At 40.0% G+C, this 25,466-nt stretch overlaps 1 protein-coding gene across 5 annotated transcripts in view; it reads right to left on the bottom strand.

Annotated features, from left to right (window-relative positions):
- Window positions 1-25,466, bottom strand: part of EDA (ectodysplasin A) — a 491,324-nt gene that overhangs the window by 27,003 nt on the left and 438,855 nt on the right. The window lies entirely within an intron of this gene.

Below are 25,466 nucleotides of genomic sequence, written 5' to 3'. Positions count from 1 at the left end.
GCCTCAGAGAGCTAGAGTCTGGAAAAGTGGCTTACAGGAAATCGGGGGGTGGAGGAAGGATGTGAGTTAATGTCTGCAGGGGTGGAATCTGTGATGAGCTGGCGGTAAGTATGAGCACAAAGAAGGGACAAAATGGGGGCAAGGGGTTACCTTTGGGTGGGGTTTTCTGGGTTTGAGGGGGGCTGGGGATGGGAAGAGGGGTAATATTGTCCAAGAAATAGGTGGGAGGGAGGGGCAACATACGAATATGGGAGAGTGTCAGAAGTTCGTTGAGAACTAAATGTTGAGTAAAACGTATCAAAGTATAAGTAGGAGGGTTACCTGGTTAGGATGCTCAGGGGGTATGGTCTGATGCGTGACGGACTCCGGAGGGAATAGCTGAAGGCTCATTTTGCCAAGGTGGGTTCTACCATTGGGTGGGGTGGACCCATATCCTGGGGAAGACTAATGCCGTTGAATAGAGAGAACTGTATCTCTCGTGAGAAAGGACAGCTCCCAGGGTATTAGATTGGCAGGCGTTGTGGGCCCTAAGGGGAGGGGAAAATGGATGTGGAATGGATGGAACAAAGGTAAATAAGGGGGAAAAAGAGGAGTTATGTGAGAGTACACGAGGATGAATATAAAACAGCTAATATTACACAAAAAACATATAGGGGACGACAGACTAATAATGAAAACCATAAGACAAAACATAGGATAACTAAAAAATTTAGAAAACTGTACAGCCTAAAATATGGACCACATAGTAAGCACAAATGTCACCTTGTTTGAAAACTATAGTGTTGGAATCTGTACATCAGTTTCAGGAAATATGATATGAATAAGTTAAAAGATTATTGCTGTGCAAGGGAAAAGGTTTTATGGTGGATCTGGGGAAATACTGTATATTGTATATATGAATTTCGGTGATCTAAGACTCTTCTGAAGCTGACATTATGTTGGGATTCACTTTACGGGAAGTTTTGGATCACAGAGTGGTTCAACAATGGCAGCGGAGGAATACTGATATGGGATGTTATTGACAGGATATATATGGTTGACAGGGAGTTATACAGGGCATATGCCCAGGGTATATGGTAATGTCTATATATACCCATAGTGGAAACAAAAACAACAGCTGGGGGGGTACTGGGCTCCTGGCCGGGGGGTCACTGTTGTGGGCCCTGGGAGAGCAGCGGCAATCCTCCAGGTGCAACGGCAAAAACCAGGAAGGAAGGAGGGCCCAACAGTGGGCTCGTGATACTAATGGTTACACTTTTGAGCCTATACACCTGCAATAAGAACAAGGTCTAGAGTAGCATTGTGCCTGGGGGTTTCCTCCTGACAGCCTGCATGTTACTCAAATGTGGCCACTCTCACAGCCAAACTCAGCGTGTAGATGCGATGCATTCCCCCCAGCGTGGGACATGACACCCGGGGATGAGCCTCCCTGGCACTGAGGGATCACTACCACATACCAGCTGAAGAAGCAACTAGAAAATGACCTTGAATTAAAGATTCAATGCGGAACAGCAGAATATACCTGTCTACATATAATGACATGACTTCGGGAAGCTGTTTGACCTAATGTAAGGGGGAAATGGAAAGGAGAAATGAGATTATAAGGCTGTGAGTCTCTAAAAAAGAGTCTGGAGGTTGTCAGAAGGAATACCCCTATGTACAACTGAACAGAGTCTAAGAGACAGATAAGGTAGATACAACCCCAGGTATTGGCTCTTTTGAGGGATAAAGAGACCCACGGGTTCTATGGTCATGGCAGAAGGGGTTCACTGCCATGACAGATAGCCCTTCTTTGGAGCTGGTGTTTCTGCGTGATGGAATTGGACTCAGAGGGGATCTCTTTTCACAAGACTTGCATGCTACTTTATTGGAATTGTAGTCGGTGCTGGGTTTAAGATATATGTAGGGGATTTGAATCTCTGGACTGATAATGTGACACCCAGGCCCAGAGCCTCAACAGACTTCAGCTCCTACACTTTGATTTATTGGACTTACTCCACTCAGCTAACATGGAGTTGAAGAAGGTCAACCACCACAACATGGAGCCTAGAGTGTCTATAACTGGAAGCGGGAGGAGTGCATCCAGTACCCATATGGAATCTAAGCCCTCACTTGACATAGATGTGCAATGGACACAACCAATCCAATGTCCACAGAGAAAATGTGGAATGGGTGTGGGAACGGTAGCCATGGTGGCTGCTGGGTGTGGGGAATGGGAGGAAGAGATGAGATGTGGAGGCGTTTTCGGGACGTGGAGTTGTCCTGGATAGTGCTTCATGGACAATTACGGGATATTATAGATCCCCCCAGGGCCCACTGGATGGAACGTGAGAGAGTCTGGGCTATGATGTGGACCATTGACTATGGGGTGCAGTGATGCTCAGAGATGAACTTACCAGGTGCAATGGATGTGTCATGATGATGGGAGAGAGTGTTGCTGTGGGGGGAGTGGGGGGCGGGGGCGGTGGGGTTGAATGGGACCTCATATTTTTCATAATGTAATTTAAAAAAAAATAAATAAATAATTAAAAAAAAACAATACCAAAAAAAAAAAAAAAGCAACTAAAAGAATCAAATATCTAGTAATAAACCTAACTAAGGATGTAAAGGACTTGTATATAGAAAACTACATGGCATTGCTAAAGGAAATCAAAGAAGACCTAAATAAATGGAAGAATATTCCATGTTCATGGACTGGAAGACTAAATATCATTAAGATGTCTATCTTACCAAAATCGATTTACAGATTCAAAGCAATTCTCATAAAAGTTCCAACAGTATTTTTTTAATAGAACTGGAAAAGCCAATTATGAAGTTTATTTGGAAGGGTAAGGGGCCCCAATAGCCAAAAACACCTTGAAAAAGAAAACAAAATTGAAGGAATCATGCTAGGCATGATAGCCTAAAGTATATAAAAATAGTACAACTAAAGCATACTACAAAGCTACAATGGTCAAAACCGCATGATATTGGCACAAAGGTAGACATACTGACCAAAGGAACTGAACTGAGAGTTCAGAAACAGATCCATGCATATTGGCCAACTGATATTTGACAAGGCCATCAAGCCCACTTAACTGGCACAGAATAGTTTTTTCAACAAATGGTGCTGGGAGAACTGGATATCCATATCCAAAAGAAGGAAAGAGGATCACCATCTCACACCTTATACAAAAATTAACTCAAGATAGATTAAGGACCTAAATATAAGAGCCAAGACCATAAAGCTCCTAGAAGATAATGTAGGGAAGCATCTATGAGATCCTGTAGTAGAAAATGGGTTCATAAATTTTACACCCAAAGCACGAGCAATGGAAGATAAAAGATAAATGGGACCACCTCAAAATTAAAACCTGTTGTGCTTTAAAGGAGTTTGTCATAAAAGTGGAAAAGCAGCCTACTTAATAGGACAAAATATTTGGGAACCGCATAATTGATAAGCATCTAATATCCAGCATATATAAAGAAACTTTACATCTCAATAATCAAAAGTCAAATGACCAATTTGAAAAATGGGCAAAAGAGTTAGACACTTTTCCAAAAAGGCTAACATGCACATGAATAGATGCTCAACATCACTAGCTATCAGGGAAATGCTAATCAAAACTACAATAAGATACCATCTTACCCTTACTAGACTGACAACTATTTAAAGAAAGACAACTACAAGTGTAGGAGTGTAAGTGGAGGAATAGGAATACTCTTCCACTGTTGGTGGGAATGTAGAATACTCATGATTGAAGATGAACAAACATAAGGTGGGATTACAATTATGGTCTGTGGTAGGCTTATTATTTTAGTCATGGGAGAACTTGTAACATTGACGTAAAGACAGAGGTTACTAGAGGTTCTGTGGGGAGGGAGAGGAAAAAATAGGTGGTATACAGAGCATTTTTAGGGCATTTGAATTGTTCTGCATGATATTGCAATGATGGATACAGGCCATTAAACATTTTGTCAAATCCTATAAAACTGTACAATGAAAAGTGTAAACCATAAAGTAAACTACAGATCTCAGTTAGTAGCAATGCTTCAATGTTTGTTCATGAAGTGTAACAAATGTACCACAATGATGTAAGATGTTACTGACAGGGGGAAATGTGGGAGGGGGAGGGGGCAGGGTATGTGGGGATCCTCTATTCTTTCAATGTAACTTTTACGCAATCTAAAACTTCTCTATAAATAAAGTTTAATATATAGAAAAAAAAGAATAAACAAAAAGTTTCCTAATTTAAAAACTGGCTATTAAATTTATTTTTGTTAAAAAATATATTTATAAAATACTTACCAGTTTAAAAACAACATTGAACTGCATGCAGTCTTTCCACAACCTTCTCCATATGCCTCTTGCCTCTGTACCTTTCTTCATGCCATTCCCTCTGCCCACAATGCCTTACTCCAGACACCTCCTTCTCTCAAAGACTACTCATTTTTTACAACTCAACTCAGACATCGGTTCCTCTGTGGTTCCATAATACACTGTTACACTTGTAAAATTCTAATTTTCTGATTATGTGATTATCTCACTTATTAGATAGTTAACTCCTGTATCTTCGGCACCTAAAGCATTTCTTTTATAGTAGGTGCTCAATAGAATGTATCTTGAATGAATGAATGATTGAATGAATGAATAAATAAATGGCTGGGATGTGAAACAAGAGTCTTCTGATTCCAAGTTTACCGTACCTTCTCCTGAATCACAGTCATGCTAAGAATAACAATAATAATAGTCTCAAAAATAGCCCATTTTTCCCTCCTGACAGCCTCCGTGTTACTCAAATGTGGCCAGTCTTGAAGCCAAACTCAGCATGTAAATGCAATGCCTTCCCCCCAGCGTGGGACATGACATCTGGGGATGAGCCTCCCTGGCACCGAGGGAGCACTACCAAGTACCAGCTGATGACATAACTAGAAAATGACCTTGAATTAAAGGTTCAACGCAGACCAGAAGAATATCCCTGTCTACATATAATAACAGGAGTTAAATGGAGAGTATGGGCCATGATGTGAACCAATGTATATGAGGTGCAGAGGTGCCCAAAGATGTACTTACCAAATCCAATGGATGTGTCATGATGATGGGAACGAGTGTTGTTGGGGGGGGGGGGGAGAGGGGGGGTGGGGGGGGGGGTTGAATGGGACCTCACATATATATTTTTAATGTAATATTATTACAAATTCAATAAAAAATAAAAAAATTAAAAAAAAATGCTGTTTGGCCTAAAGTAAGGGGGAAATGGAAAGGACAAATGAGTTTATATGGCTATGAGTCTCTAAAAAAGAGTCTGGAGGTTGTCAGAAGGATTGCCCTTATGTACACCTGAGCAGAGTCTCAGAGACAGATAAAGTAGATACAACCCCAGGTATTGGTTCTTTTGAGGGATAAAGAGACCCACAGGTTCTATGGTCATGGCAGAAGGAGTTCACTGTCATGTCAGTTGGCCCTTCTTTGGAGATGGTGTTTCCACATGATGGAGCTGGACTCAGATGGGATATCTTTTCACAAGCCTTTCATGCTACTTTACTGGAATTGTAGTTGGTGCTGGGGTTTAAGATATATCTAGGGGATCTGAATCTCTGGTCTGACCATATGATAGCCAGGCCCTGAGCCTCAACAGACTTCAGCTCCTACACTCTGATTTATTGGACTTACCCCACTCAGCTAACATGGAGTTGACGAATGTCAACCACCACACCATGGAGCCTAGAGTGCCTACAACTGAAAGCAGGAGGATTGCATCCAGTATCCATGTGGAATCTAAGCCCCCTCTTGACATAGATGTGGAATGGACACAACCAAGCCAAGGTCCACAGGAAGGAGGAATACAGTAAGGATTAGAGTGGACTTAATGATATTCTATTCATGAACTATTGTGGTTAATAATCGAGATAATGTGGCATTGGTGTGGAAAAAGTGGCCATGGTGGCTGCTGGGTGCAGGGAATGGGAGGAAGAGATGAGATGTGGAGGCATTTTTGGGACTTGGAGTTGTCCTGAGTGGTGCTGCAGGGACAATTGCCGGACATTGTATGTCCTCCCATGGCCCACTGGATGGAACGTGGGAGAGTGTGGGCTATGATGTGGACCACAGGCCACGGGGTGCAGTGATGCCCAGAGATGTACTCACCAGATGCAATGGATGTGTCATGATGATGGAGGAGAGTGTTACTGTGGGGGGAGTGGTGGGGTGGGGGCGGTGGGGGTAAATGGGGACCTCATATTTTTTGAATGTAATAATTTTTTAAAAAATGAATAAATAAAATTTTTAAAAAAGTATTGAAGCGATGAATGTACTACTATGTGATTATGGCAAATACCACTGATTGTACACTTTGGATGAATTATATATTTATTAATAAAGGACAAATGAGTTAAAAAAATAGCCCACTTGCAAAATGGGCATAATTCTACTGATTTAGAGTTTTTTAGTAAACTAAATAATTGAAAGTTCTGCACATATGTAGATACTCAAGGGTTAACTTAATTGCATTTGTTCTTTGGTTATACAGGTAGTAGGCTCCTAAGTTTCATGTCTTCTTCCCTTTATGTAGAGAGCTGAATCAGAGAGTTGTACATCGCCAACATTTCTTCAGTACCAGTTAGTGAAGCAATAAGGAGGAAATTAGGGTAATGGCTTGGCGGTATATGACTGGAAGTTTTCATTAAAAATTAAAAACAACCTTCAACATAGTCTGTATCTTCAATTCATGTCACCTTAACAATTTATTCATGTTCTATCTCACATCATTAGAATTGTAAACAGAATGCACAAACAGAGAGAATGCACAAATACATGTGGCAAGCTCAATGTATATGAAGAAGGTTGGAGTTCTTTGCTTCAAGGAATAGCAAAGTGAGAATTTCAAATGAGAATCATGCTCACATTCACAGCCCAGATTATAGTTCCAACATCTGCTCTAAGCATAACCGACAGGCAAGAAAAGGTTGTGCAAGTTGATTCCCTTCCATCCCATCCCATCCCATCCCAATCTCCAAGGTATTTCTCATTTGAGAAGTCTTGTGTTATTCATCCAAGGCTCTCCTCCCCAGCTCTGGCAGCAGGGGCTCCTCCCTGGGGTTTCAGGCTCCACAACCATGACTGAAGTCATGACCAGCTGTGAAATTTTTCTGGCTCAGGTCTGGCTTAGTTTGGGAAAGACTAAAAAACATTACTATGGTTTAGGCAATACTAAAACAGTCCCACTAACTGCTGATATTTCAGAAGCTTAATGGTCTCTTCTTAAAGTTCCATGAGCTTTGGTTTCTCCATGTTATCAAAGATGTTTTCAAAGTGAACAAGTTATGTGCTCTTGCTAAGGAAGTATTATGCAACAGTCTTTGGTCACATCAGTGGTTGGGATGAAAAAGCCAGGCCTAAAAGCAACAATCTCTGAAGAGGATTGGAAAGGTGATTGAGAAGATGAAGTGTGGTCTAGTGTAGTGTTTTTCAAACTGTTTCTAGGGAGCATTAGGGTCCTGTGTGATATTCATGGATATTCTTGGGGGAAAAAAAGAGTTCCCTGGTTAAAAAAAAGTTTGGAAAACACAGGATTAAGGAAAAATAAACAAATTTTTTCACTGAAGTCTTCTCAGATCTTTTAATATGATAATAGGCAATGTGACTCTCCAAGAGGGGAATATAAAACACGGCATTTCCCAAACTCCTTTGGCTACAGAAACTTTTAGAGAAATACCTATCTCTTGTAGAATTAACATTCTGGGTTACACTGTTTAAGAAATACTGGGGTTGTGGAAAGAGCATAATCTTTGTTATTCTTTCAGATACGGGTTTGAAGTCTAGTTTTAACATTCAATAGCTATGTAACCTTGGGCAAGTTACGTCACCTTTCTGAGTGAGTTTCTCCATCTATAAATATTGGAGCAATGATATCTACATCAAAAGGGATGTTGGGAGGATTAAATGAGATAATGCACAATACTTAGTAAAATGCCTGGCACATATAGGTCACTCAATAGATAGCAGCTATAATCATCACTTTCATTTTTCATCACCACATAGCTACCTGACATGTCTGCCAAAACAGCCACAAAATAGGTCTTGCCTGAGGACTCAGAGAGCCAGATTTCTGACTGCTTTGGAAACTGAGTATAGAGGGAGGAGAACTGGTCTAGTTGCTTGGAGATATAGTTCCATGACTTATTTGTTGTCTGACCTTGGGTGAATCACTTCCTCTGTCTGCATTTCTCTCTCCTGCCAAATATAGGCATGAACTAGGTGACCTCTTATTACTCTAAAATTTTATGAACCTAAGGTCTGAAATGCTATATAGGAGATTTATAAATTTATTATTGAAGAAAGCTATGGTACAGGTTAAATCTAATTATAAAGGATGGCCCTGTATAACAAAGCTATTTTTATGTTCCAGCAGATGGCTGGCAGAAACAGTGGTTTGCCAATCTGGTTACAATGATCTCTGTATAGTGAATAATTCTGTATAACAATTGCTTTCCCTGGTCCTTGACCCCGTAATCGTCACTCTCTAACATTGCTCTAATCAACAAAAGAACTTGATTATGTGTTGTTTTCATTGTAGACACAAAGAGGGGAGCTGAGCTAAGCTAAACTATAGAATTTCTAGCTAAGACATTTATGTCTAATTCCATTATTTTACAGCTGTGGAAACAGGACAGGAAAGGATAACTTGTCAGGGGTCACATAGTTAGTAAGAGGCAAAGCTTTAAATGGGTGTTTGAACTAAATAATTCATCATCTATAAACATGCATCTATATACTGCAAATTCTTTCACCCAGCCCATATATAAAAATGCTAAATAAACTCAGAAACAGCTATTATTAAAATTCTACTGTTTATTTTTCTCATCCGAGTGGAATTTATCACTACCCTTTATCTCTGCCTCCCTAATTCCATGGTGATGGTAACACAACTTAAAACATAATAAATGCTGGTGCAGAACTTTAGTTAAAGCTTTTTTTTTTGAGTCTAAATAAATTACATCCACTGATTCCTTTAGATCCATGCATAACTCCTTCCACAAAGGGCTCTGATTAGTCATGTATTGTTTTTCATTATAGGTTTCAAAAAGTAGGTTAACAGAGATGAAAATCTTAACAATGTTAATATCAAAGGTCAGTCTTCAGACCACTGCTTTTCTCCATCTACATACTCTCATAAGTTCATTTCTTTCTAGTGCTTCAACCCTTACAGAGAATGATACTCCTTAAATCTCAGCCCATGTCTCCAACTACCACTATGACATTGCCAGTTGAATGCATTCCTGTTACCTGGAACTCACATACTTCAAACTGAACTTGTCTTCTAAGCTAGTGGTTCTCAAATTTGACTGTACATTGGAATTACTTGAGGAAGCTTTTAAAAGTCTCAAGGCTGGACTCACCCTTAGAGATTCTAATGTAATTAGTCTGAGGTCAGGCCTGGGCATGAGAATCCCAAGATAATTCTAATATTTGGCCAAAGTTGAGAACCACTGTTCTAGGTCAAGCCCTGAGTGATGGTTCCTTCACTTCTGTTAATGGTGGCACAATTCTATTCCTTGCTTGGGCTCAATTTGTGGGGGTATTCAACCTTAAGCTCCAGGGATCAATGAGATAATAGAAACAAAACCAATTATGGAAAGTGTGAAAGCTAAGCAAATGCAAGGAATTATTCTGAGCAGCATGTACATGAATCAAGTGTATTACTCTAATAGTTGAGATGTGTTTACTCTTTAAACATGTTAAAGATTACAGTGGCAATTTATCATCCTAACCTTCTTGTCTGGTAGAGCAGAGGAGTCAGAGAGAATCTACTTCTTGGAGCATGACATAAATCATATAAGCTATCCCATCTTCCTGTGGGCAGGTCAACCCCATCAATGTGCCAAAGGAGCCTAGATGGCTAGCCTCATGTGTTGTTCCCAGAAGTAAGTGTGCCAGCCTTGCTAAGGGTGGGTGTGTGATCCTCTGGCTCCCCTTCACTGGGGACGACTGCCAAGGCAGCTGGCCAGTCAAGCCACGAATAGCAGTTACACTGAGAACCACATATATGCAACATGGCTCTAGACTGGGTCTCAGATATTTCAGGATAGCTAGTTGGTTGTGCTGCTCTGCATATGGTATCCCTTAAATCAGAGAAGAGGCTCATACTGAGTCACATTGGTTTTTTTTTAATGATGGGATAAACTGAGGATTTCTGGTGCTCAGTTTGTATGTACTCTAGTCATTTACATCAGTACCTGCCCTAAGATAGACTAATGTTAAATAAACTACCAATGTAAATACTTTGGTTTAGAAAGAGCCAACCCAACTCTGTTCCTTTCAAAGAAGGAACAAATCTGGCTTCATCTGAAGTTATCCTTCAACATGTTAAATGTTTATCGTGCCTATTCTATTTTTAGCATTATCACCCTCATTTTCTATGTGGCATCTGCATTGGTAGCTGTGGAACAGCCATACTCTATACATTATACTCAGCAGAATTTTGTTCCAAAAAATATATATTTCCCATTCAGGGAGATTGGGCACATAGTTGGAAGCCATTTGTGGAAAAGGCATGATCTTTTTTTTTTTTTAAGATTTATTTTTATTTATTTCTCTCCCCTTCCCCCCTGCCCCAGTTGTCTGTTCTCTGTGTCCATTCGCTGTGTAGTCTACTGTGTCCGCTTCTATTTTTGTCAGTGGCATCAGGAATCTGTGTCTCTTTTTGTTGCATCATCTTGATGCATCAGCTCTCCGTGTGTGTGGCGCCACTCCTGGGCAGGCTGGACTCTCTCTCGCGCTGGGCGGCTCTCCTTACAGGGCGCAATTCTTGCGCATGGGGCTCCCCTATGTGGGGGACACTCCTTGCGTGCATTAGCACTGCACGTGGGCCAGCTCCACACGGGTTAAGGAGGTCCTGGGTTTGAACCGCGGACCTCCCACGTGGTAGGTGGACGCCCTATCCATTGAGCCAAGTCTGCTACCCAAGGCATGATCTTTAAGTCACAGATTTGCATTCAAGACCCAACCCAACCACTTACTAAGTGTTATATGACATTAAGTAAATTGTTTCATCTGAGTTTGCGCAATCTCATTTGTAAAATGGGAATGCTATCACCTGCCTTATGGAACTGTTTTAAGGATATATAACAGAAGAAGCATGTATAAGATATTCTCTAGGTAACCAATAAATACAAGTTTGTTCCTTTGTAAAATCTCATAACCCTTCATATATTTCATTCATCCAAAACCCAAGCAAACAAAAACTCCAAATTACCAAGCCCTTTTATCTAACATCATGAAATGATATTCAGTATCACAGCAAGATTCTGAAATGGCCCTGAAGGATTTAACTGCCTACAAAAAGGGGTTTTTCAAATTAATTCTTCCAATTACATTCCACCCATAAATGTTGTTTGAACACAAGATGAGCTAGTACTGTGTTTGTAGCACAGGGAACAAAAAGTATAAGACCTGGTCCCTTGATGATCTTTCATATATATAACGTTTTTTTTCAACCAAATCTCTTGAACTACCTAGCTATAGAATCATATCATCTGTAACTGATGATAGTTTATATCATTCCTCAAAAGTTATACCTCTTATTTCTGTTTCTTGCCTCATTGCATTGGCTAGAATTCCAATAATGTTAAATATCAGCAGTTATAATGAGCATCTTGTCTTATTCCTGATTTTGGAAGGAATGCCTCAAATATACTTACATACTATGATGTTTACTAAGTAAAAACATTCTTTATCATATTAAAGAATATCCCTTTATTCCTAGTTTACTAACAGTCATCAGGAAAATGTTAAATTTTTAATCAAATGCCTTTGTGGCATCTGAGCTGATCATATGATTTATATCTTTTAGAGCCGAGGATGTACTATGATATTAAAAGATTTCCTATCATCGAACCATCCTTGCATTCCTTAAATACATTGCAGAGTATGATTTGGGAGTAGTTTATTTAAAATTTTTATGTGAGGCATGTCTTCAGTTTCTTTTTATATGCTGTTTTTTGAAGGGTTTGTTATCAAGATTATTCCAATTTCATAAAATGTACTGGGAAGCACTTCCTCCCTTTCTATACTTTTGAACAGTTTATAGAACAGTGGAACTGTTTGTTCCATAATATCTTACTTTGTGCCTAATTCCATTTTTTTCCTATCAGGATGTCACTGGGTGGTTTTTCTCTCTAGTAGAAAAAATGTACAGTAACCTCCATGTAAACAAAAATTACTGCTATTCCTAGTTTATAGCACTTCCTTGAGGGCCAATTGATTATTATTTTTTAACAGTTCACTCAGCCACACTAACTAAAAAAATCCATAATCTTTTATCTATCTTTCATATACTTTCATTTTAAGCACCAGTACTGTAACCTCCAGAGTTATCAGAAGTAGGAAGGATGAAAGATGAGGGTGTGGGAGGAGGGCAGAAGATGAATGGACTGAAGGAGCATGAGTATCAAAGTCTAGGAAATTTTCTCTGGAAAGGCTTTATAGTAGGGAATGAAGCTTAAGAAGTTCTTTGGAGGAGGGCTACTTGGTGGCCAAGGTGACTAATGTGGGAGTTGGGGAAGGAAATACAATTTTAGTATTTCTCACCATCAATTAATATTTACAGCATTATTGGCATGGCTTCATTTGTAATGCACAGCTGTAACTGAAATAGACTTCTTATTGGAATATAGTGATTACATTCACAAATTGCATGTATGGAGCTCAGATGGTAAGTTCCTTATTATATTTCCTTGTGATGCTGTTTGCGGAAAGGCCTTTGCTTTCTGCCTTTAGGAAATTTGCTCTTTGGAACTTTTTTCTTAAGGTGCTTACTTTCTGTGTACACACAAACAGAAGAGAGAAGCACACTAGAACACATGGGCTTTGACCGAAAGACCTGATTCTAGGGTGTCAGGGAGTGCAGGATGGCATGCATTTTGGTTATTTCTAGTAATTTGAGAAGTCAGTGTTCAGGAACTGCCCTACATCTGCTTTCTTAAAGGAACAGGAATAGCCTGGGAAGCACAACCTCTTGAACAAGTTTGAAATATCTTCAAACTGCATCTTTCTAATTGGTCCACTCTTTTCCTCTATCCTTTCCTTAATGTTCCCACTTGCTTAATTTGCTGGGAGCATCTGGGTCAGTAACTTTCCTTGGGCACTTTAGTTTATTTCCTCTAAGCGCCAGAGCTGTTATAAAATGCTTGTTGAAATCTAGGCTGTGCTTCAGAGGGGTCTAGTAAAGGGTCTAGATTTAGCATCTGGAAAATCCCAAATTTTGTCTTTCTATACCCAAATATGTTACCCTGTCTTTAACAACCAACCAGATGGAAGTGCCTTTTCAGGGTACTATGCTCTGTGGGGGCTCTGTTCCTACTGACCTAGTATTGCCCATCTTGGCAATAAGGAGTGAGGTTAACATAAAACAACAGTAAACTATATTTGCCTATTTAAAGAAATTTATTAAAAAGTTGAACACACTATTTTAGAAAACTATTTTCAAACTAAATCCCCTTCCCCCCATACTATCCCAACAGTCTACTGCTGTCTCTTCCCATTCCAAGGAATGAGGTCATGCTTTATGGGAGACATCTGCTTCTGAGGATATTACTGCCCTGAGCATAGACTATGACTTCATTAGAGGGAACAGTGGACTAGAGAAATCCAACAGGAGACTTGCATATGTAAAAAGAAAAGAAAAAGAGTCAACTGGGATTTTCCTGAAGTCTCTAGCCTTGAGGATAGAACTAAGATCTGGTGATTTCATTCTCATATGACTGCCTTCGCTTTAAAATCATGAACCATGTATGAAAACTTCCAGAAAACTGTAACTAATAGCAACACCACCTGTGTTTGTAAATAGAGGAGCTGTATTCTCTCAAGGGATTGGATGATTACATTATGGGAAGACACCAGGTGTTTGAAACTTTGGGGTAGCTACTGAATGCATATGCAAGCAGAGCAAACTCTGTTTTAGAGAAGCATTGTTTCAAACAGTGCTGTAGATGTATAAGATGTCATTTTTCAGTTTCGAAAAGCAAATTCAGAACATTAGCAGGGATTTTTGGCTTTCCAGAAAGATGATTTCAGAGTAGTTTTATAGGAGTTTTGACATAAGTTGTTTATAACCTTAATTTTAAAAGTGAGCAAGTTCAATAAATCTGTTACCTACTAACCAAGCTCTGGTCTAGTTGCATCTGTTCCCATTTTATTTGATATTGTAAAGAAGTTTCAATAGAAAGCGAAATATTTTGGTGTTATTCATAGTCTTACGGTCCTATAGACTGTGACTTTCAAAGAAAACCCTGAAAATTACTAGCAATTTACAAGGCAATAATTGGTGGTTTGATTTTCCAGGCTTTGCCTCTAAGGACTCATGATGCAGATGGAATCACAGAAGTAGAAGGGAATGTTAAGAGATAATGTGGCTAGCTCCCTTTGACCTAGGAGGGATAGGAGCTTGAACATCAGGGAAGGCTGGTTTACAACCTCCTGCTGTAACCTTTTCTAACACTGAATCCTATTCAGGGTCAAGAAACACTTCCTTGCATATAATGGAAATTGCTCTTGCTTTAATTCAAGTCCATTTAGTTAGTTGTAGAAATGGAGAACAACTTGTCTGGGTCTTGAAAATAACCCATGAAGGAATAGAAAACAACCATGATATATCTCCTCTTCTCTGGTCTTACATACTCCAGCTCCTTTCTCCTCTCTTCCCAAGATTCAAATTTCTATCCTTTTAGTCATATAGATTGCTCTTTCCTAGACACTCTCTAATTTAACAACCATTTACTGACTGCTTACCATACGGAAGTTATAGTACTTAGTGTTTCAGGTAAAGTGGGTCCCTATCTGGCTGTAGTTAAAGAACTACCTGGAGGGAATTTTAAAAAGTACAGATTTCTGGGCCTCATCTCATGTTTAGTAAATAAAATCTGAGGGTACGGCCAGAAAATCCATATTTACAAAGCAAGCATTAGATGATGTGCATATAGATTTGAGAGCAACTTCATCAGGGTTGTTGCAATAAGGTCCTTTAGCGGGGTGCTATGGTACAGATGTGACAGGAACATAAACGATTATAGAAAACAGCACTGAGTAAAGATAATGCCACCTCCCTTTGCGTTAGAATTTTAGAAAGTGAATTTGCGACAGTGATTTTATTTAATCTTCATATCAACCCTATGAGTGGGCAGTAGTATGTCCATTTTACAGAGAAGAAAATGTAAGTTCAAGGAAGAAAAGATCACTTTTCTAGAATCTCTCAGGCAAAGGTGGAGTCATGTCTCAAACTCAGGTTATCTGATGTCAAATCTAGTGTTCTTGTCACTTGCCACAAATTCCTTCATAAGAGTCTTGGAGAACAATGGGCATTGAATTCAAAGAAAGTAGAAATGATAAGATAGCAATGTTGTAGAATTTGAGAGAGGTTCAATTATTTGCATATAGAGAGGCCAGGACTCAGGAATGATTTTGAGAAGGAAAAATGGTTTATTGACGGATGGCCGGACTCGGGAGCTTTCTGTTTCAATCCCGAGCCCTGAACAAGATTTTGAGTCCTTTTTATACAGAAAGGAAAGGCCAAATGGTTCTTTTGTTTCAGTTCTCAATAGGCTTGAATTAGCATATATCTTCCACATCCTAGGTAAGCTTTTAGTATGGACTTCATACATTCTAGATAAGCTTTTAGCACATTTGGTTTGCATTTCCCCTGAATAGTCAAAGTCTATAGAGTTTGCATTGATAAACTGTTTCCTGGGACTGGAGTCGTTGCCATGGTCACCAAGGGCAGGACTGCAGCCCCCCATCATCCTACACCCACAAGTCAGGACTGACAGCCTAGGTTAAGGTTATCTCCGAAGAGACAAAGAGCCTCCCACCCATAGGCCACATCAGCAAGAGTTAAATAAGAAATCAACATCCAATGGTGGCAACATGATAAAATCTTGCAAAGGCTGATTTCACACCAGCATTACATTTAATATATTAAATCCATTTCTATACAAAATGCTAACAAGAATAAGCCCTCTCTTAACCATCTCTTATTTACTTTTTTTCACCCATGCTACCCACAGCATAGCAAGAGGCTCTTTGGCAACTAAATGATGTACCCCAAGTATGGAACAGAGATACAAATAAATTGGAAAGGGATAGGAGATGAAGCAGGAGCTCTTTTAGGCTGATGTTTTGCATCAGTTAGGGGTGTAAATATGCAAAGCACTCGTTCTGAGAACACTTGCTCCCTAAGGCACTGTACCACCAGTCTACTTCTCTCAGACTATAGTCACATCTTCCTCAGTTCAGGTCTGTCAAGCTTTTTCTAGAAAGCACTGTAGTATTATTGTCATGTACATAGCATATATTTGGTTTACATTTTCCATACTGCCTCAGTATCAACACAGTACATCTTTTGCATAGATGAAAGAATATTATATTACTACTACTAACCACAGTCCATAGGTCACTCCAGCTGTATTTTCCCCATGCTTCTCCACATTCCCAACACCCTGCTGTAGTGGTATACATTTGTTCTAGCTAACAAAGGGCACTCTTGCATCTGTACCATCAACCACAATTCTCACCCACATCTTGGTTTACTGTGCTATCCAGTTCCTAGATTATTCTCAAGCATTCTGTTGATTGGCATTTACATAACTAGACTACCATTTTCAGTCACATCCCCATTTATAAACTAGCTGTTAATCACTGTGTGTTACCATCCACTCTATACATTTCCACAGTTTTACAGTAAAGCTAATTAAAACATCTACACACATTAAACGTCAGTAGTCCACTAAGTCTTCCTTTTATCTCCTTTAAGAATCCACCACTTACCACCAGTTCTTGAAGATATTTTCCAAAAATTTCTTCTAGAAGTTTTATGGTTCTTGCTTTTTAGTTTTTTGATCCATTTTGAGTTAGATTTTGGATAAGGTGTAAGATAGGGGTCCTCTTTCCTTCTTTCAGCTATGGATGTCCAATTCTTTCAGCACCATTTGTTGAATGGATTGTTCTGCCCAAGCTGTGTGAGTTTGACAGGCTAGTCAAAAATCACTTGACCATATCTGTAAGGGTCTGTTTCTGAACCATAAATTTGGTTCCATTGGTCTATTATGTCCATCTTTAGGCCAGTACCATGTTGTTTTTACCACTATAGGTAGGTATTATGATTTAAAGTCTGGAGATGAGGGTTCACTTTTCCTTTTTATGATGTTTCTAGCTATTAGGACACTTTACCCTTCCAAATAAATTTAATGATCATGTTTTCAATTTTTCTTTAACGCTGCTGGAATTTTTATCGGGATTGCATTAAATCTGTATATCAATTTGAATAGAATTGACATTTTAATGATATTTAGTCTTCCAATCCATGCGAATAGAATATTCTTCCACTTATTTAGGGCTTTTTTGATTTGTTTTAACACTGAGTTGCAGTTTTCTGAATACAAGTGCTTTACATCATTGGTCAAGTGTATTCCTGACTATTTGAGTTTTATCTGTCATATTTTATTTTCACCACTCTTTTGACACTTTCAGTTACTTTTATTGATATAATCTTCATTTCTAGACTCTCTTCCAGGCCCCTCTCTCCTGTCTTTTCTTTTCAGGCTCCAGCACACCCGTTAGTATTTCCTGAAAATCTGATCTCTTGCTTAGGAATTCTCTCAGTTTCTGTTCATCTGTGAATCTTCTATTTTCACCCTCATTTTTGAAAGACAGTCTTGCTGGGTATAAGATTCTTGGCTGGAAGTTTTTCTCTTGTAGTATCTTAAATATATCAGACCACTGTCTTCTTGCCTCCATGGTTTCTGGTGAGAAATCAGCACTTAATCTTATTGGATATCCCTTAAATGTTATGCATTGCTTTTCTCTTGCTGCTCTCAGAATTCTCTCTTTGTTTTGGCCTTTGACATTCTGATGAGTATGTGTCTTGGAGTTAGTCTGTTCGGATTTTTTCAGATGGGAGTACATTGTCCTTCTTGGACAGGGATATCTATGTCCTTCAATAGGTTTGGAAAATTTTCTACCATTATTTCTTTAAATATTCCTTCTGCCCCTTTTCCCTTCTCTTCTCCTTCTGGGACAATTTCTTTAAATATTCCTTCTACTCCTTTTCCCTTCTCTTTTCCTTCTGGGACACACATGACACATAGGTCTGCATGCCTTTTGCTGTCATTTAGTTCTCTGAGACCTTGTTAATTTTTTCCATTCTTTTCTTCATACATTCTTTTGTATGTTCACTTTCAAAGGCCATTTCTTCAAGCTCATCAATCCTTTCCTCTGCCTCCTCAAATCTGCTATTATATGATTCCAATGTTTGTAAAATTTCATTTATTGCACCTTTCATTTTCACAAGATCTGCTATTTTTCTATGCATGCTTTCAAATTCTTCTTTGTGCTCATCCAATGTCTTCTTAATATCCTTAATCTCTTTAGCCATCTCATTGAATTTATAAGGAGATTTGTTTGAACATCTATAATTAGTTGTCTCAACTCCTTTATGTCATCTAGAGGCTTACCTTGTTCCTTTAACTGGGCCATAGCTTCCTTTTTCTTGGTGTGAATTGTAATTTTTTGTTGGTGTCTTTGCATCTGTCTTACTAGAGTGTTTATTCTGGGTGCAGTTTTTCTCTTTAGTTTAGGGCTTCCTATCCTTTCTCCCTTGATGGTTGTGCAGTAGGAGCCAAGCTGTAAGCTGTGGAGTCTCAAGCTGCCCTCATTGCCCCAGGGACCAATGAAGCTTCTTCCAACTTTCTCCTTTGCCAGGGGTAGGGACAGAGTCACAGCTATGTGGAATAATCCAAGTGTAGGCCTAGAATGTAGTTGTCCAGAGAGACTGATGGAGCTTCACATCCCTTTCTCCCCTACCTTGGGCAGGGATGGAGCTGCAGGTGTAGGCAGCAACCGATGCAGTGCAGGTCCTAAGATGACTGCAGTTGCCCTGGTAGACTTCTGATTTTCAGTCTATGCCAGCCAAAGTTCCCTGCAGTTACCTGCATAGACAGGTACTGGGATCTTCAGGCTCCTCCCTGCCAGAGGCGGAGCTGAAGCCTAGGCGGGCTGCAGGCTGATCTGCGTGAAAGAAACCGTCAGTCGGGCTTCTCCTCAGGCTGGGAGTGAAGTCAGAATGGCAGCTACTGACCTCTTTCTGTCTTGGGCTGGTTCTCACCCCAGCTGTTCCCAGGGTTATCTCTTAGCCAGCCAAGTCTCCCAATCAGTAGCTGAAATCAGCAGCCAAGCGTCTCCTCCTCCCGTTTCTGGGAAATGGAGCTTCCAATTCCCGTCACAGAGCAGTTCCTGGGGCGGCTTGTGCCGCCAGAGTAGGACAATCACTGGCCTCTGTGGCTTGGCCAGTAATTTCCTAGAGAGGCTGGTGCCAGTCCTCGCAGCTTCCTCCCTGCTGGAGGTGGCACTAAGGCCTAGGTTGGTCCTGAAATATGATCTGGATGGGAAGAAGCCAGTCCCCTCCAGCACTGGGATTTTCATTCCACCCTGCTTCCCCTTGTGCCAGGCGTGGAGTTAAGATGGTGGCTCCCGGCCTCTTTCTGACCTGGACAGGCTCAAACCTTAGCTGTTCTCAGGATCATACTGTAGCCCACTGAATTTCCTCATCATAGCTGAAACTGGTGCCCAACCTTCTCTTCCTCCCCTGTTTTGGGGAAGTGGAGCTTTCAATTCCAGGCATGGAACAGCTCCTGAGGGGGGTTGTGCCTCCAGTGGAGGATGGGCACCGGCCTTTGTGGGGGGGAGCACTCTACTTGTCAGCAGGACGGGCCGTCTTCTCCCACTAAAAGGGCATTGCAGAATGCTCTTCTGGTCCCCTGGAGCACCCAACCAGGTGCTTCAGCTAGCTCCAGAGAGCTCTGGGTGTTTGCTAACTGCCCTGTTGCAGGAGCTGACTCTCAGAGTTCCTTATTCCTCCGCCATCTTGCTGGTTTCCCCTTTGCCCATTTTTAAACTGTACTGTTTGTCTTTGTGTTGTTGAGTTGTAAGAATTCTTTATATATTTTGGATACTAGACCCTTATAAGATATATGATTTGAAAATATTTTCTCCCATTCTATAGGTTGACTTTTCACTTTTTTTTTTTAAAGATTTATTTTTTATTTATTTAATTCCCCTGCCCTCCCCTGGTTATCTGTTTTCTGTGTCTTTTTGCTGCGTCTTGTTTCTTTGTCTGCTTCTGTTGACGTCAGCGGCACGGGAAGTGTGGGCGGCGCCATTCCTCGGCAGGCTGCTCCCTCCTTCGCGTTGGGCGGCTCTCCTTACGGGTGCACTCCTTGCGCGTGGGGCTCCCCTATGCGGGGGACACCCCTGTGTAGCAGGGCACTCCTTGTGCGCATCAGCACTGCGCATGGGCCAGCTCCACACGGGTCAAGGAGGCCCGGGGTTTGAACCGCGGACCTCCCATGTGGTAGACGGACGCCCTAACCACTGGGCCAAAGTCCGTTTCCCTTTTCACTTTTTTGATAATGTCTTTGATGCAGAAAAGTTTTTAATTTTGGTGAGGCTTTATCCAATATTCTTTGTTGCTCATGCTTCTGGTGTCAATTCTAAGAATCCATTGCCAAATCTAAGGTCATGAAAATTTACCCCTATGTTTTCTTCTGAGAAGTTCATGTTTTAAACTCATATTTCGATGGCTCATCTATTTTTCAGTTAATTTTTGTATATGGTGTGAGGTAGGGGGTCCAACTCCATTCTTTTGCATGTAGAAATTCAGTTTTCCCAGCACCATTTCCTTCTTTTTTTGTCTTTATTTTTTTAATATTACCTTCAAAAAATATTAGGTCCCCATATACGCCCCATCCCCTTCACCCCACTCCTCCCCCCATAGCAACAATCTCCTCCATCATCATGAGACATTCATTGCATTTGGTGAATACATCTCTGAGCACCGCTGCAACTCATGGTCAATGGTCCACATCATAGCCCACACTCTCCCACGTTCCATCCAGTGGACCATGGGAGGACATACAATGTTTGGTAACTGTCCCTGCAGCATCACCCAGGACAATTCCAAGTCCCAAAAACACCTCCACATCTCATCTCTTCCTCCCATTCCCCACACCCAGCAGCCACCATGGCCACTTTCTCCACACCAATGCCACATTTTCTTCGATTACTAATCACAATAGTTCATGAATAGAATATCAGTAAGTCCACTCTCATCCATATTCTATTCCTCCATCCTGTGGACCTTGGAATGGTTGTGTCCACTCCACATCTATATCAGAGGACTGCACCATTTCTTTATGAGACTCTTCTTTCCCCACTGAATGAACTTGGCACCCTTGTCAAAAATCAATTAGGCCGAGATGTATGGGCTTATTTCTGGACCCTCAAGTCTCTGTGTTTGGTTTATATGTCTATTCTTGTGCAGTATATTTTTAAATTTGGCAAGAGACAACTTACAAATCCAATAAACTTAGGGAACCCTCACAGGATAAATTCATAGAAATCCATAATAAGTTATATAATAATTAAGCTTCTGAAAACTGAAAACAAAGAAAAAATCTTAAAAGCAGCCAGAGAAAAATGGCATCTTACTTATGCGGACATTAATTTGAATGATAATGGATTTCTCATAAGAAACCAAGAAGGCAAGAAGGAAATGGTACAATATTTTTCAAGTACTGAAAGAAAAGAACTGTCAGTCCTGAATCCTATACCTAATGAAAATATACGTCAGGAATTAAAGGATAATCAACACATTCTCAGATAAAGGAAAACTAAGATAAAATTTCTACTGTCAGACTTAATCTAAATTTGAAACAAAAAGTAAATGATAAAAGAAGACATTTTATAATGCCAGGAAGAAAGAATAAAAACTAGGAAAATTATGGGTGAATACAATAGACTTTCCTTCTCCTCTCAAGTTTTCTAAATTGTTTGGCAACTTAAGAAAAAAATATAACATTGTCTTATGTGGTCCACAATATATGTAGAGCAATTGTTTAAGAGATTTGTATTATAAATGGGGATGTTGGTGGTGGTAAAGGGACTTAACAGAGATTTCTACAGTTTAGGTGAACTAGTAAAATGTCACCATCAGTAAGCTCTGCTAAGTTACGTCTTTAATACGATCAACCACTGAACAATCTACACAAATAAATACACTCAAAAGCACTATAGCTAAATCAAAATGGAATTATGAAAAGTGTTCAAATAACTCACAGGAAGGCAGATAAAGAAAACAGAGAAATGAAAAAAGCAAGAATAAACAAAAATAAAATGGCAAACTTAAGCCCTAACATAACAATATTTACCTTAAATGTAAATGATGTAACTATACCAATTAAAAGAGAGAAAGATTGGCAAAATGAATTAAAAAACATGACATAACTGTCTATAAGAAACTCACTTCAAATATGATGATATAGGGAGTTTGAAAGTAAAAGGATGGAAAAAGTTGTATCATGCAAATATTATTCAAAGGAAAGTAAGAGTAGTTACATTAATTAGATAAAGTAGACTGTAGAGCAAAGAAAACTACCCAAGAGAGAGGGACATTACATAATATTAAACAAATCAACCTACCAAGAACAACAATCCTAAATGTGTACACATTAAGCAACAGAACTGCAAAACATGTGAAGCAAAAACTGATAGAGCTGAAAGAAGAAATAGACAAATCCATAATTCCTTTGGAAACTTGAACACTCCTCTTTCAACAATAAATAAAAGCAGAGAGAAAAACAGCAAGAACTCACCAACACAATCAGCCAACAGGATCTAATTGACATTTATAGAACACCTCATCCAACAACAGCAGAATACACATGTTTTTCAATTGCCCAGGGAACACATGACAAGAAAGACTATATTCTGAGCCATAAAAACAAATCTTAAGAAATTAAAAAGAAATTGAAATCATGCAGAGTGTGTTCTCCAACCACAATGAAATTAAACTAGAAATCAGTAACAGAAAGATAACAGGAAAATCTGCAAACTCTTTGAAACAAATGATACACTTTTTAATAACTGACGTGTCAAAGAGGAAGTCTTAAAAGAAATAAAAATACATTAAAGTGAATGAAAATGAAAATAAAATATATCAAAATTTATGGAACAGAGCTAAACTACTACTGAGGAGGAAACTTATAGCACTAAATGCATACAATAGGAAAGAGAAGTCTGTATTCAATAATCTAACCTCCCACCTCAAGAGTACCAAAAGAAGAGCAAAGTAAACCCAAAGCAAACAGAAGGAAAGAATAAAGATAAGAGCAGAAATGAATGAAGTTGAAAATAGAAAAATAAAACAAATAAAACAAAGATTTATAATATTTAAAAAGATAAATAAAATTGACAAGCCTCTAGCAAGACTGATAAAGAATGAAGGAGAGAATTTCTCACGCTGATCAAGAAGTCAGAGTGAGAAGCCACAGGGCTTTGTTCCCCCACAGATGCTTTGAACAACTGACAAGGACTGACAGAATCATCTATTTTAAAGCTCCAGAAAATTATTACGGGATTACAGTAACAGGGTGAAAACCAAATCAAGAAGAGGGCAACTTAAAAGCATTAGGCAGAAGGGGATGTGGCTCAAGAAGCTGGGCTCCCTCCTACCACATGGGAGTTCCTAGATTTGGTTCCTGGTACCTCCTAAGGAAAATGAACAAGACAGTGAGCTGACATGACAGGCTGGCATGGCAAGATGATGCAACAAGATGATGCAGTGAGATGACGCAACCAAGAGACACAACAAACAGGGAGCAGAGGTGGCTCGAGCAATTAGGTGCCTCCCTCCCACATGGGAGTCCACAGGTTCAGTTCCTGGCGCCTCCTAAAAAAAAATTAAAGGCAAGCAGACAGTGAGTGCAAGCCATTGGGGGGGGGGGCAGGGAGAACTGAATTTAAAAAAATAAATATTAAGAGAAAAGGCAGTAGGATCTCATGACACCCTGGCTGGCCCCTCCCCCATCCCCTCACTGGCTCAGCAATGGAGGTTCCCTGTGCTCCCAGCATGGGTCTCTGGTCCTGGTTCTGAAGAGAGCAGAATAACCTTGGTGCACATACTCCAAGAAAGTAAGCCTGTACCTATCTGTCTGGTGGTGGCCTGAGGAACTGAACCAGGACACTCATCAAAGGCTTGCTGTCCCAGAACTTGCCCTGCATATAGAAGGCAAATCACAGAGCTCTCCTGCAGAACACTGTAGGAGCGAAGTCTAGTCATGGCTTCCTGGAGAAGGGATTGCTGGCTGTAGGACATAAAGTACAGTATCCAGGACAGTGAGAAAACTGTTTCTTAGGGAAAGAGGGACATTTACATCCAGGTAAATGGGGGAATTCCTAAGGCCACACACACATGCCCAAGACAGGATGCATGCACAGAAAGGATTGGGGTAGCCCTTGTGCTTTGGCCTTCAGATAGTCTAAAAATTCACTGTATGCATATTCTCTGGTTTGCTAGATTTGCACGGGTCGGTGAACAGGGAGGTGAAGATGGTCAACCACCACACCAGGGAACCGAGAGTGCCTACAACTCCAAGTGGGAGAACTGCATCCATCAACCATGTGGAATCTAAGCCCCCTCTTGATATAGAGGTGGAGTGGACATCACCAAACCAGGGTCCACAGGATGGAGGAATAAAGTATGGATTAGAGTGAACTTACTGGTATTCTACTATAGAACTATTGTGACTAGTAATGGAAGAAATTGTAGCATTGATCTGGAGAAAGTGGCCATGGTAGTTGCTGAGGGCAGGGATAGGAAAGAAGAGATGAGATGTGAGGGCATTTTTGGGACTTGGAGTTGTCCTAAATGATATTGCAGGGACAAATGCTGGATATTATATTTCCTGCCATAACCCACTGAATGTACTGGGGGAGAGTGTAAACTACAATGTAAACTATAATCTATGTAGTGCAGCAGTGCTCCAAAATGTATTCACCAAAATGCAATGAATGTGTCACAATGATGAAAGAGGTTGTTGATGTGGAGTGGGTGGGGTGGGGTGTGGGGTATGGGGGAACCTCATATTTTTTAATGTAACATTTTTTGTGATCAATGTATCTTAAAAGGACAATTTAACAGAAAAAAAGAAAACATTTACTGTATGGATAAGCTCTGAAGGAGAGCACTTACACAGGTCAATCTGCAAAGAGTAGGAAAGGTATTTCATTTTTTTCCTTCTTTTTTTTTTTTGTTAGCTCCTGGCAGTCAAGGAAATCTCTGTCATAACACTAGCTTGATACAAAATTAAGAAACAGACACCTCAGAATCTAAATTCCAGTGATAACATGTTAAAGAATACTAACAGAGAGAAGGAAATATTGAAAAGGAATCAAACAGCTGAAGACTGCAGTAACAGAAATTAAAAATTCCTTAGAGGGGTTCAACAGGAGATTGGAGCTGGAGGAATAAAGAATCAGAAAGCTTGAAGATACAGCAATTGAAATCATTAAGTCTAAGGAGCAGAAGAAAGAAAGAATGAAGTGAACAGAGGGTGAAGAACCTATGGGACACCATCAAGCATATTAATATATGTACTGTGGG

The sequence above is a fragment of the Dasypus novemcinctus genome, chromosome X (assembly GCF_030445035.2).
Source record: "Dasypus novemcinctus isolate mDasNov1 chromosome X, mDasNov1.1.hap2, whole genome shotgun sequence".
Lineage (NCBI taxonomy): Eukaryota > Metazoa > Chordata > Mammalia > Cingulata > Dasypodidae > Dasypus > Dasypus novemcinctus.
This window is presented reverse-complemented; position numbering and strand designations above follow the sequence as displayed.